This window comes from Pseudophryne corroboree, chromosome 9 (assembly GCF_028390025.1).
Source record: "Pseudophryne corroboree isolate aPseCor3 chromosome 9, aPseCor3.hap2, whole genome shotgun sequence".
Classification (NCBI taxonomy): Eukaryota; Metazoa; Chordata; class Amphibia; order Anura; family Myobatrachidae; genus Pseudophryne; species Pseudophryne corroboree.
The window spans coordinates 433,511,370-433,524,729 of record NC_086452.1 but is presented as its reverse complement, the minus strand read 5'-3'; the positions used below and the strand labels follow the sequence as shown (position 1 = coordinate 433,524,729).

Sequence of the window (13,360 nt, the reverse complement as noted above, 5' to 3'; positions counted from 1 at the left end):
TGAAATTTTAGATCATCTGATTATTTTAGTCTGACAGGGTTTGTTTGTTTGTTTTGGTTGTTTTTTTTGTGTTGTTTTTTTTTTTTGGGGGGGGGGGAGAGCCAAATTACTGCCTTGCCCCGGGTGATGAAAATCCTAGTTTCGGCCCTGACATTATATATATATATATTTATTTTGTTTATTTATTTGAGATGTTGTCTGGCACTCCAATAATCAGACCAATAGCTGCTCCGGTGCCCTGCCTTCAAGTAAATAATATAAAGCAAATTTGGCTGGCACTGCTGGAGACTAAGAAAGACGATGACACAGTATATATAGTCAACGTTTCAGGGTTTCAACCCTCCTTTTATCAAGACCTGGTCTTGATAAAAGGGTTGAAACCCTGAAATGTTGACTGTTCAAAGGTAAATTCATTGCAAGTAGCCGGGCTCCGGTCAGTGGCGGCTCCAGAGGAAGGGCTGCAGAGCAGTCCAAAGTTCAAATAGAGGAGCCACACCAACTGCCACCAACTGTCATCCCAAACAGACTCACTGGCAGTTGGTGTGGCTCCCCTATTTGAACGTTGGACTGCGCTGCAGCCCCACCCCTGGAGCCGCCATTGGTTCCGGTGCTTTGCGGGATATGTCTCACCTGCTGATTTTCTGATTTCTGCACATGGCCTATGGAGGTGCGAGCAGAAACCAGCCTAGTGTAATTACACTCATGCGTGCAGTGGGTGCTGCTAGGGGCATATCAGGGGTAACTGAATCTTATAGGAAAGGCTTAGAACAGTGCGGAGTAACGGCTGAAGCAGAAACAATTCCAGTACTTAAGACTAAGGGCTATATTCAGAACCCGGAAAGGATCAGACAGGTCAGTATTCAGTGCCGCGGCCCAGGTTTGGCCCGTTCCCAACACTGCCAATCCGACTTTTTTTAAAGTCGGATTGACATTGTCGGAAACGGGGCTAAAACCTGTCGGGTTTGACCGCGCTTCCCACAATACACACGGCTCGGCGGAAAAAACAGAGCCCTAATGAATAGGTCGGAACCCCTTACGAACTAAATCTGTCCAACAATGTTTTCAAAGTTTAAACTTAAGTTGTAAAAAAAAAAAAAACAAACAAGAAAAAGAAAGAAAAGTGCTTTCAAAATGTGTAGGTTAGCCAAAAAGGATTTAAGAAGGACTTACCAGCTTTACTAAGGGGCATCACCACAACTTGCTCATTGTGCCTCGCAGTTCTCAGAACTTCTGATCATCACAGAGCCTCTGGCAGTTGGAGCACTCAGGGCAGCGACACCGCAAAGGCTGAAAGGAAAAAAAAAAAATATGCATTTATAATCAGCAGGCTCAAATGTGCTGTCAATATAGGCCAGAAAGTCAACGTGGTACACGCGGCCTGAAAGGGGCACTTGTGCCATTTGCAAAGGTCATGAATTAAAAGTGCAGAACCGTACTTCAATGAAGTGAGTAGAGGTGGGGAAAGCAGCAGTTTCCCCAGATCGGAACGCCACTCAATCTGTTTAAATAAATAGAATTAAAAAGTATATTAAGCATATTGGGGGGATACTGTAAATGTAAATGAATTTACTCTAATAAATTAAACTTGCACCATGGGTAGGTGAACTGTCTAGTGTCCGTAAGAATCTCGTAAGTCGCTAATCGCTGGAAAGTTGAGGGAATGAAACATACAGTAGGTAGGTTCAATGATTCTAGTGTTCTATGTGAAGTGCAGATTACATTATAAACTCCACCACTGCATGCCTGGATAAAGTTCTCTGGTTGTACAGTGCTGTGGACTATGTTGGTGCTATAATTATAAAAGGATTATTAAATATTGCTTACATAAACACTACTGTAAATCTCCATATATTGTCTGATCTTACCCGCTGAACCGCTAAGGACACGAGCCCCTGCGGCCTACGAATATGTGTGAGCTTTATTTACTGTACCATGGCAATGTCTACAGAAAAGGATATTTGTGAGCTGCCATTAAGCTTGTTGTAATCTGAGGAAACTACAAATGATGTGTAAAGTCTCCGTGGTAATAATCATGTGCCAGCGATAAGCAACACGCAGCTACATAACGTGATGCAAAACACTGCAGGTACAAAACACCACCACCACCACCTCAGAGGAGGCAATACGGGCTAGTTTGCTACGGTGAGCAATCAGACCGCTGACATCTCAGCCACGGCAAGCACCCGTCACACTGAGGTGCGGGACAAGAGTGACTAGATAAGCGGCACTCAGCAGGAAATTGGCTCAGTGCATAAAACGACTCTTCCCACTGGGTGCAGGCAGCAGGCACTGGCAAATCACAATGACCATGGGGGGTCAGAGAAACGCGTGGTTGGGGGGATAATTACTACAGCACTCTGCACATATACAGTGCTAGCCCTGGGGCCATCACGAAGTCATTGGGCCATTAGTTGGCAGCAGTCCGTAGCTTCCAATTGTCCACATGGACACACCGACCAAGGCCACACATTGGTATTGGTTTCTATATTAATTGGACAGTTAATATGAGAGGCATGTTAAAAAATAAACCAAAAAGAAGAAGTTTTACTCTGGTGAAGTCCATAGTTCACAATGAATGGTCAACCTATTTTTTAGGATGGTAATATCATCATCCAAACCTTTTTCGAGAGTCCGAGGTCAGTCTTCTTACTGAACGTCATTATACATAGCTATGCATAATGAAAGAATGTCCATTCGGTCGTATTTTAAAAGTTTATAAAATATATACAGTAGTTTTATTGAAAATGCTCCTGTTATAGGGGGTCATTCCGAGTTGATCGCTAGTGAAATTTTTTCGCAGCGCAGCGATTAAGTGAAAAAGCGGCACTTCTGCGCATGCGGCGCAGTGCGCTTGTGCGACGTACTTTCACAACGGGCAATGTATTTTTACACAAGGTCTAGCGACGCTTTTCAGTCGCACAGGCAGCCGCAGAGTGATTGACAGGAAAGGGGCATTTCTGGGTGTCAACTGACCGTTTTCAGGGAGTGTTTGAAATAACGCAGGCGTGCCAGGAAAACCGCAGGTGTGGCTGGCCGAACGCAGGGCGTGTTTGTGACGTCAAATCCGGAACTGAATGGTCTGAAGTGATCGCAAGCGCTGAGTAGGTCTGGAGCTACTCTAAAACTGCACAATTTTATTTTGTAGCCGCTGTGCGATCCTTTCGTTCGCACTTCTGCTAAGCCAAGATACACTCCCAGAGGGCGGCGGCTTAGCGTTTGCACAGCTGCTAAAACCAGCTAGCGAGCGATCAACTCGGAATGGCCCCCATAGTCCGTTTAGTTTCCCAAAACTACGCACTTCACAAATTTAAGAGAGAAAAAAAAAATTAGCTTACGGCCTCCTTAAGAATTTGTAAAAAAGAAAAAAAAAAGAATCAAAACAATAAAACGTAAAAGTGAAAAGAAAAAAAAAGATACAAAGAAAGCATCATGGGGGGGGGGGGGGGGGGGGGGTGTACTAAGCAGTGAAAAGAGTGGGGAAGTGAACCAGTGCATAGGTTGCCCATGGCAACCAATCAGCTACTCTGTATTATTTTATAGTATGTAAATTATAAATGTTACTACAATGCTGATTGGTTGCCATGTGCAAATTCTGCACTGGCTCACTTCTCCACTCTTTTCACTGCTTAGTACATCTCCCCTAAAGTAAGAAGTAAAATAACAAGGGGGTCTATTTACTAAGTCTTGGAAGGAGATAAAGTACTTTCTCTCCATCCACTTTATCTCTCTCTAAGGATTAGTAAATAGACTCCAAGATACCTGCAACCCGTTTCACAGTATGCGCACGCTTCCAGGCAGTAACATGAGCAGTAATAGTGTTTGGAAGGGGTATTTTGCCGGGATGTGGTGAAGGGCCTATACTGTAGCATTAGCGCCCAGATGGGAATATATTCTGACCCGTACGCACGCTCCGGTTCATCGCTGCGATGAGAACAGGTCGGAACTGCGCATGCGCGGTGCCCGCAATGCGCACGCGCGTCTTTGCCCAGCGACAGCCGTCGCCGGGCAATGACCAGAAGAAAGAAGAGAGTGATCGCTGGCGCGATCGCAAGAAGATTGACAGCGGGGAGGCGTTCCGGGACGGATTCTCACCGTTTTCCGGGCGTGGAGTTCCGAACGCAGGCGTATCCAGGCGTTTGGAGGGCGGTTGTCTGACGTCAATTCCGGGACCTTCATCGCTGGATCCATCGCACAGGGTAAGTAACTGCAGGGCTGTCCTTGTTCTGCACAAAACTTTTTTAGCATAGCAGGGCTGCACAAGCGATCGCAGCCCTGCTATGCCAAAATACACTCCCCCATAGGCGGCGTCTAGTTGATTGCACGTAGCAACTTTTTGCTGCTCGTGCAATCAACTCAGAATGACCCCCATAATCTTAATACACCTCTAACAGGTACATTGCACATTTTTTTACAGTATGCTTTATTTTTGGTAGGTAAGTTATGTTGTAACTAGCAAACTATAGTAATGCTGATATACAAAAAGGCATGCAGGCTGTGACATCTTAGGCCTGTCAATGATTAGCTATGTGTTTGTATACGGACAGTCTGTGCAGTCAAACGCCCCAGTTGTTTATCATTGCATCCTTTATACAGTCCATCTGTTACTATAGGTTGTGACAGTCTTTGGACTGTCCAGATGGAGAGGCAGAATTTAACTATTTAATTGCTGCAATTTACAGCTGTATGTTTTGAAAGAGCTGAGTAATTCTTTCTTACTCTCATAACAATTATGTAAATTGACTGCAAAACTGTACAAGATACAACGAAAAAGAATTATAGCTCAATGCTGTCTAAACACAAATGCGCACATTACAATATCACGGATTTTATTTGTTATCGCACGGTTTACAAAATAAATAAAATGAGCGGTGTTACAATGAATCTAAAATGATTAAATGTGAGCGGTCAGACTGAATTATAAAATAATAATTTTCACGGTAATTCTTCATCAAAGATTGGTTAGAAGCGGATTACAGTACAAATATTTCACTCATGACATTAAAAAGTGTAATGGGGTCTATTTAAAATGAAGCGGCTTATGGCAGCAATACAGAATCTCCTACAGCGGCAATTACCATTCTGGGGCTCCTCGGGGTACCCCAGCAAACACCCTGCTCCCCTGGGTAACAGGGAGAGGCAGAGGACAGGGCCGTAACTACGTGTGTGCCAAGTGGGCTCGGCACACAGCGCAGTTGCCCTGAGGGCGCACGGCCAGCGGCATGTAATGAGTCAAATTGACTCATTACATGCCGCCTGTTCTGTGCTGTGCGCCGCCGCGCTGTGGAGGGAGAAGAGAGCAGCGCCGGGCAGGTGAGAAGGAGGAGGAGGGAGGGGGACTGGAGCCGCAGCAGCGCTATTTCATTGGTAGTAAGCGCCGCTGCAGCAGCCTCCTCTCCTTCCGTATTGGCTGCCTGGCGCTGCTGTGGATGCTGGGATGTGGTTCCTCCATCCCAGCATCCACAGCAGCGCCAGGCAGCCAATACGGAAGAAGAAGGGACTGCTGCAGCGGCGCTTACTACCAATTACATAGCGCTGCTGCGGCTCCAGTCCTCCTCCCTCCTCCTCCTTCTCACCTGCCTGCACCAAGGAAGCTGCACGAGGAGCCTGTCAGCGGGGAGATGGTAAGTCTCTCTCTCTCGGACACCGTCTGCCATAATGTGTAAAAAGGGGGCATGGTTGCCGCAATGTGTAAAAAGGGGGACTGGCTGCCGCAATGTGTAAAAAGGGGGCCTGGCTGCCGCAATGTGTAAAAAGGGGTACTGGCTGCCACAATGTGTAAAAAGGGGGACTGGCTGCCGCAATGTGTAAAAAGGGGGACGCTGGCTGCTGCAATGTGTATAAAGGGGGACACCATCTGCTGTAATGTGTAGAAAAGGGGATGCTGTCTGCCGTAATGTGTAAAAAGGGGGACTGTCTGCTGTAATGTGTAAAAAGGGGGACTGGCTGCCGCAATGTGTAAAAAGGGGGACTGGCTGCCGCAATGTGTAAAAAGGGGGACGCTGGCTGCTGCAATGTGTATAAAGGGGAACACCATCTGCCGTAATGTGTAAAAAGGGGGATGCTGTCTGCCGTAATGTGTAAAAAGGGGGACTGTCTGCTGTAATGTGTAAAAAGGGGGACTGGCTGCAGCAATGTGTAAAAATAAGATTTTACTTACCGATAAATCTATTTCTCGTAGTCCGTAGTGGATGCTGGGGACTCCGTCAGGACCATGGGGAATAGCGGCTCCGCAGGAGACAGGGCACAAAAGTAAAAGCTTTAGGATCAGGTGGTGTGCACTGGCTCCTCCCCCCATGACCCTCCTCCAAGCCTCAGTTAGGATACTGTGCCCGGACGAGCGTACACAATAAGGAAGGATTTTGAATCCCGGGTAAGACTCCTACCAGCCACACCAATCACACTGTACAACCTGTGATCTGAACCCAGTTAACAGCATGATAACAGCGGAGCCTCTGAAAAGATGGCTCACAACAATAATAACCCGATTTTTGTAACAATAACTATGTACAAGTATTGCAGACAATCCGCACTTGGGATGGGCGCCCAGCATCCACTACGGACTACGAGAAATAGATTTATCGGTAAGTAAAATCTTATTTTCTCTGACGTCCTAGTGGATGCTGGGGACTCCGTCAGGACCATGGGGATTATACCAAAGCTCCCAAAACGGGCGGGAGAGTGCGGATGACTCTGCAGCACCGAATGAGAGTACTCCAGGTCCTCTTTAGCCAGGGTATCAAATTTGTAGAATTTTACAAACGTGTTCTCCCCCGACCACGTAGCTGCTCGGCAGAGTTGTAATGCCGAGACCCCTCGGGCAGCCGCCCAGGATGAGCCCACCTTCCTTGTGGAATGGGCCTTGACAGATTTAGGCTGTGGCAGGCCTGCCACAGAATGTGCAAGTTGAAATGTGCTACAAATCCAACGAGCAATCGTCTGCTTAGAAGCAAGAGCACCCAGTTTGTTGGGTGCATACAGGATAACAGCGAGTCAGTTTTCCTGACTCCAGCCGTCCTGGAAACCTATATTTTCAGGGCCCTGACAACATCTAGCAACTTGGAGTCCTCCAAGTCCCTAGTAGCCGCAGGTACCACAATAAGCTGGTTCAGGTGAAACGCTGACACCACCTTAGGAAGAAACTGGGGACGAGTCCGCAGTTCTGCCCTGTCCGAATGGACAATCAGATATGGCTTTTGTGAGACAAAGCCGCTAATTCTGACACTCGCCTGGCCGAGGCCAGGGCCAACAGCATGGTCACTTTCCATGTGAGATATTTCAAATCCACAGATTTGAGCGGTTTAAAATGTGATTTGAGGAATCCCAGAACTACGTTGAGATCCCACAGTGCCACTGGAGGCACAAAAAGGGGGTTGTATATGCAATACTCCCTTGACAAACTTCTGGACTTCAGGAACTGAAGCCAATTCTTTCTGGAAGAAAATTTACAGGGCCGAAATTTGAACCTTAATGGACCCCAATTTGAGGCCCATAGACACTCCTGTTTGCAGGAAATGCAGGAATCGACCGAGTTGAAATTTCTTCGTGGGGCCTTCCTGGCCTCACACCACGCAACATATTTTCGCCACATGTGGTGATAATGTTTTGCGGTCACCTCCTTCCTGGCTTTGACCAGGGTAGGAATGACCTCTTCCGGAAAGCCTTTTTTCCCTTAGGATCTGGCGTTCCACCGCCATGCCGTCAAACGCAGCCGCGGTAAGTCTTGGAACAGACCTGGTACTTGCTGAAGCAAGTCCCTTCTTAGCGGCAGAGGCCATGAGTCCTCTGTGAGCATTTCTTGAAGTTCCGGGTGCCACGTCCTTCTTGGCCAATCCGGAGCCACGAGTATAGTTCTTACTCCTCTACGTCTTATAATTCTCAGTACCTTGGTTATGAGAAGCAGAGGAGGGAACACATACACCGACTGGTACACCCACGGTGTTACCAGAACGTCCACAGATATTGCTTGAGGGTCTCTTGACCTGGCGCAATACCTGTCCAGTTTTTTGTTCAGGCGGGACGCCATCATGTCCACCTTTGGTCTTTCCCAACGGTTCACAATCATGTGGAATACTTCCCGATGAAGTCCCCACTCTCCCGGGTGGATGTCGTGCCTGCTGAGGAAGTCTGCTTCCCAGTTGTCCACTCCCGGAATGAACACTGCTGACAGTGCTATCACATGATTTTTCGCCCAGCGAAGAATCCTTGCAGTTTCTGCCATTGCCCTCCTGCTTCTTGTGCCGCCCTGTCTGTTTACGTGGGCGACTGCCGTGATGTTGTCCCACTGGATCAATACCGGCTGACCTTGAAGCAGAGGTCTTGCTAAGCTTAGAACATTGTAAATTGCCCTTAGCTCCAGTATATTTATGTGGAGAGAAGTCTCCAGACTTGATCACACTCCCTGGAAATTTTTTCCCTGTGTGACTGCTCCCCAGCCTCTCAGGCTGGCATCCGTGGTCACCAGGACCCAGTCCTGAATGCCGAGTCTGCGGCCCTTTAGTAGATGAGCACTCTGCAGCCACCGCAGAAGAAACACCCTTGTCCTTGGAGACAGGGTTATCCGCTGATGCATCTGAAGATGCGATCCGGACCATTTTTCCAGCAGATCCCACTGAAAAGTTCTTGCGTGAAATCTACCGAATGGAATCGCTTCGTAAGAAGCCACCATTTTTCCCAGGACCCTTGTGCAATGATGCACTGACACTTTTCCTGGTTTTAGGAGGTTCCTGACTAGCTCGGATAACTCCCTGGCTTTCTTCTCCGGGAGAAACACCTTTTTCTGGACTGTGTCCAGAATCATCCCTAGGAACAGCAGACGTGTCGTCGGAAACAGCTGCGGTTTTGGAATATTTAGAATCCACCCGTGCTGTCGTAGAACTACTTGAGATAGTGCTACTCCGACCTCCAACTGTTCTCTGGACCTTGCCCCTATCAGGAGATCGTCCATTTTCTTTGAAGAAGAATCATCATTTCGGCCATTACCTTGGTAAGGACCCGGGGTGCCGTGGACAATCCAACCGGCAGCGTCTGAAACTGATAGTGACAGTTCTGTACCACGAACCTGAGGTACCCTTGGTGAGAAGGGCAAATTGGGACATGGAGGTAAGCATCCCTGATGTCCCGGGACACCATATAGTCCCCTTCTTCCTGGTTCGCTATCACTGCTCTGAGTGACTCCATCTTGATTTGAACCTTTGTATGTAAGTGTTCAACTATTTCAGATTTAGAATAGGTCTCACCGAGCCGTCTGGCTTCAGTACCACAATATAGTGTGGAATAATACCCCTTTCCTTGTTGTAGGAGGGGTACTTTGATTATCACCTGCTGGGAATACAGCTTGTGAATTGTTTCCACTACTGCCTCCCTGTCGGAGGGAGACGTTGGTAAAGCAGACTTCAGGAACCTGCGAGGGGGAGACGTCTCGAATTTCCAATCTGTACCCCTGGGATACTACTTGTAGGATCCAGGGGTCCACTTGCGAGTGAGCCCACTGCGTGCTGAAACTCTTGAGACGACCCCCCCCCCCACCGCACCTGAGTCCGCTTGTACGGCCCCAGCGTCATGCTGAGGACTTGGCAGAAGCGGTGGAGGGCTTCTGTTTTTGGGAATGGGCTGCCTGCTGCAGTCTTCTTCCCTTTCCTCTATCCCATGGCAGATATGACTGGCCTTTTGCCCGCTTGCCCTTATGGGGACGAAAGGACTGAGGCTTTTTCTCCTTTATACGGCAATACTTCCATGTGCCGTTTGGAATCTGCATCACCTGACCACTGTCGTGTCCATAAACAACTTCTGGCAGATATGGACATCGCACTTACTCTTGATGCCAGAGTGCAAATATCCCTCTGTGCATCTCGCATATATAGAAATGCATCCTTTAAATGCTCTATAGTCAATAAAATACTGTCCCTGTCAAGGGTATCAATATTTTCAGTCAGGGAATCCGACCAAGCCACCCCAGCGCTGCACATCCAGGCTGAGGCGATCGCTGGTCGCAGTATAACACCAGTATGTGTGTATATACTTTTTAGGATATTTTCCAGCCTCCTATCAGCTGGTTCCTTGAGGGCGGCCGTATCTGGAGACGGTAACGCCACTTGTTTTGATAAGCGTGTGAGCGCCTTATCCACCCTAAGGGGTGTTTCCCAATGCGCCCTAACTTCTGGCGGGAAAGGGTATACCGCCAATAATTTTCTATCGGGGGAAACCCACGCATCATCACACACTTCATTTAATTTATCTGATTCAGGAAAAACTACAGGTAGTTTTTTCACACTCCACATAATACCCTTTTTTGTGGTACTTGTAGTATCAGAAATATGTAACACCTCCTTCATTGCCCTTAACAAGTAACGTGTGGCCCTAAAGGAAAATACGTTTGTTTCTTCACCGTCGACACTGGAGTCAGTGTCCGTGTCTGTGTCGACCGACTGAGGTAAAAGGACGTTTTAACGCCCCTGACGGTGTTTGAGACGCCTGGACAGGTACTAATTGGTTTGCCGGCCGTCTCATGTCGTCAACCGACCTTGCAGCGTGTTGACATTATCACGTAATTCCTTAAATAAGCCATCCATTCCGGTGTCGACTCTCTAGAGAGTGACATCACCATTACAGGCAATTGCTCCGCCTCCTCACCAACATCGTCCTCATACATGTCGACACACACGTACCGACACACAGCACACACACAGGGAATGCTCTGATAGAGGACAGGACCCCACTAGCCCTTTGGGGAAACAGAGGGAGAGTTTGCCAGCACACACCAAAAACGCTATAATTATACAGGGACAACCTTTATATAAGTGTTTTTCCCTTATAGCATTTTAATATATATAGTCATATCGCCAAATAAGTGCCCCCCCTCTCTGTTTTAACCCTGTTTCTGTAGTGCAGTGCAGGGGAGAGCCTGGGAGCCTTCCCACCAGCATTTCTGTGAGGGAAAATGGCGCTGTGTGCTGAGGAGAATAGGCCCCGCCCCCTTTTCGGCGGGCTTCTTCTCCCGTTTTTCTGAGACCTGGCAGGGGTTAAATACATCCATATAGCCCCCAGGGGCTATATGTGATGTATTTTTAGCCAGAATAAGGTACTATCATTGCTGCCCAGGGCGCCCCCCCCAGCGCCCTGCACCCTCAGTGACCGCTGCTATGAAGTGTGCTGACAACAATGGCGCACAGCTGCAGTGCTGTGCGCTACCTTATGAAGACTGAAAAGTCTTCTGCCGCCGGTTTCTGGACCTCTTCACTTTTCGGCATCTGCAAGGGGGTCGGCGGCGCGGCTCCGGGACGAACCCCAGGGTGAGACCTGTGTTCCGACTCCCTCTGGAGCTAATGGTGTCCAGTAGCCTAAGAAGCCAATCCATCCTGCACGCAGGTGAGTTCACTTCTCTCCCCTAAGTCCCTCGATGCAGTGAGCCTGTTGCCAGCAGGACTCACTGAAAATAAAAAACCTAACAAAACTTTTACTCTAAGCAGCTCTTTAGGAGAGCCACCTAGATTGCACCCTTCTCGGCCGGGCACAAAAATCTAACTGAGGCTTGGAGGAGGGTCATGGGGGGAGGAGCCAGTGCACACCACCTGATCCTAAAGCTTTTACTTTTGTGCCCTGTCTCCTGCGGAGCCGCTATTCCCCATGGTCCTGACGGAGTCCCCAGCATCCACTAGGACGTCAGAGAAAAGGGGGACGCTGGCTGCTGCAATGTGTATAAAGGGGGACACCATCTGCCGTAATGTGTAAAAAGGGGGACGCCGTCTGCCGTAATGTGTAAAAAGGGGGACGCTGTCTGCCGTAATGTGTAAAAAGGGGGACTGTCTGCTGTAATGTGTAAAAAGGGGGACGCTGTCTGCTGTAATGTATAAAAGGGGCTCTACCTGGTGTAGTGGCGCTACTGTGCAGCGTAATTTGAATAATGGAGACTACTGTGCACCGTAGTATGAATTGCTATTATTTTGTGGCCACGCCCCTTCCCCATAAAGCCACGCCCCTATATATTTTCCGCGTGCCGTAGGCGCGCACTGCCCCTCTTACTTGGGGGGGGCGCACCAATGTCGTTTCTTGCACACAGCGCTAAAATTCCTAGTTACGGCACTGGCAGAGGGTGACAGCATAAAGCAGAGGGAGGCAGAGTGTGATAACGGATGGCAAGGTGAGGCAGAGGGTGACAGGGAGAGGCAGAGGGTGACAGGGAGAGGCAGTGGGTGAGGCAGTAAGTAGGGATCGGGTGTGTGTGCGTGGAGAATGGGGGTAATGGGATAACTCACTGCTGGTCTGGGTAGCAGTGGGCCCCTTAGCCCTCAGGGGGCCCGAAGCAATGCACCTGCTGCACCAATGGTAATTACGCCTCTGCTTATACCCCATTTCCATCTGAAGATGCGGGTCGCAGCCGGGAGCCTGACACGGGTGCTACCCAGCTGCGACCCGCATCGGCCACTTTCCCATCAGCAGTCACCATCCCAGCATATTGCAGGGTTGGTGACGCTGCTGGTCACATGATCTCCCAGCGCCACCCTTCCATACAGTGTAAACGGGAGCCATGTTGCATCGACACGGCTTCCATTTACACTACACCTTACCCGAATCATTCCCGTGTCCTACCCAGGTAGGATTCCCGGGTCCCTTGATCCAGGTTTTTCCTGAGGGAGCCATTTCCACTAGCAAAAGACACGGGTAAATGCGCGCCGCCTCCCCCCCCCCCCCCCCCCCCGTGCATTTACCCGTGTTTATTGAGCTAGTGGAAAAGGGGTTATTATGTTATAGGTGTATGTATGGTTTTTTTTTCAGACGGGGAACCAGCTAAGCCTCTCTGGCTTCACCGGTCCCAATAACCAGGTTTATCTACCACTGCTTGTTAAATTGACGCAGACGGCCATGCTCCTAGACTTTAAGCAGAGTAATGACAGGTGCCCGCAGGAGAAGATTAGTGCTCTGTCTGCAGTTTACCTCTTTGTGAATTGTGAGAAGCTGACATAGGCACTTTCTACATCTAAGGGGTCAATCTAATTAGCTGCGATGAACTCGCAGGTACAAGTCATCGCGGCAGCCAGTGCACTTTACGGCGGCCCAAATTCCCACAAAAGTGCTCGATGCCCAATAGGGCAGCCCGCAAAGGGTGTGAGAGATTGGGTGCTGTTGCCAGCCTTGTACACAGCATAACAGCACATCGCGCCCTTCGCGGCTAGCTGGATTCACCCCCATGTTTTATATTTAAAATATGATAAAAAAACAATAGATTAAAGACCACCATAAACGGCGTGTTCTCAGGAATATTGCGGTGATTGTTTCTGAACAACCAATTGCATTTCTGCACAAACAAAAATAATGGCTGTATGCCAACTTGATTAGTAAAGACACAGAGGAGAGATGTATCAAA

At 48.6% G+C, this 13,360-nt stretch overlaps 1 long non-coding RNA gene across 3 annotated transcripts in view; it reads right to left on the bottom strand.

Annotated features, from left to right (window-relative positions):
- Positions 1–13,360, bottom strand: part of LOC134957113 (uncharacterized) — a 721,811-nt gene that overhangs the window by 528,198 nt on the left and 180,253 nt on the right. For all 3 annotated transcript variants that reach the window (XR_010186471.1, XR_010186470.1, XR_010186472.1), the window contains exon 3: positions 1,171–1,287. This is a non-coding gene — a long non-coding RNA (uncharacterized LOC134957113). The remainder of the gene's footprint in view (positions 1–1,170; positions 1,288–13,360) is intronic.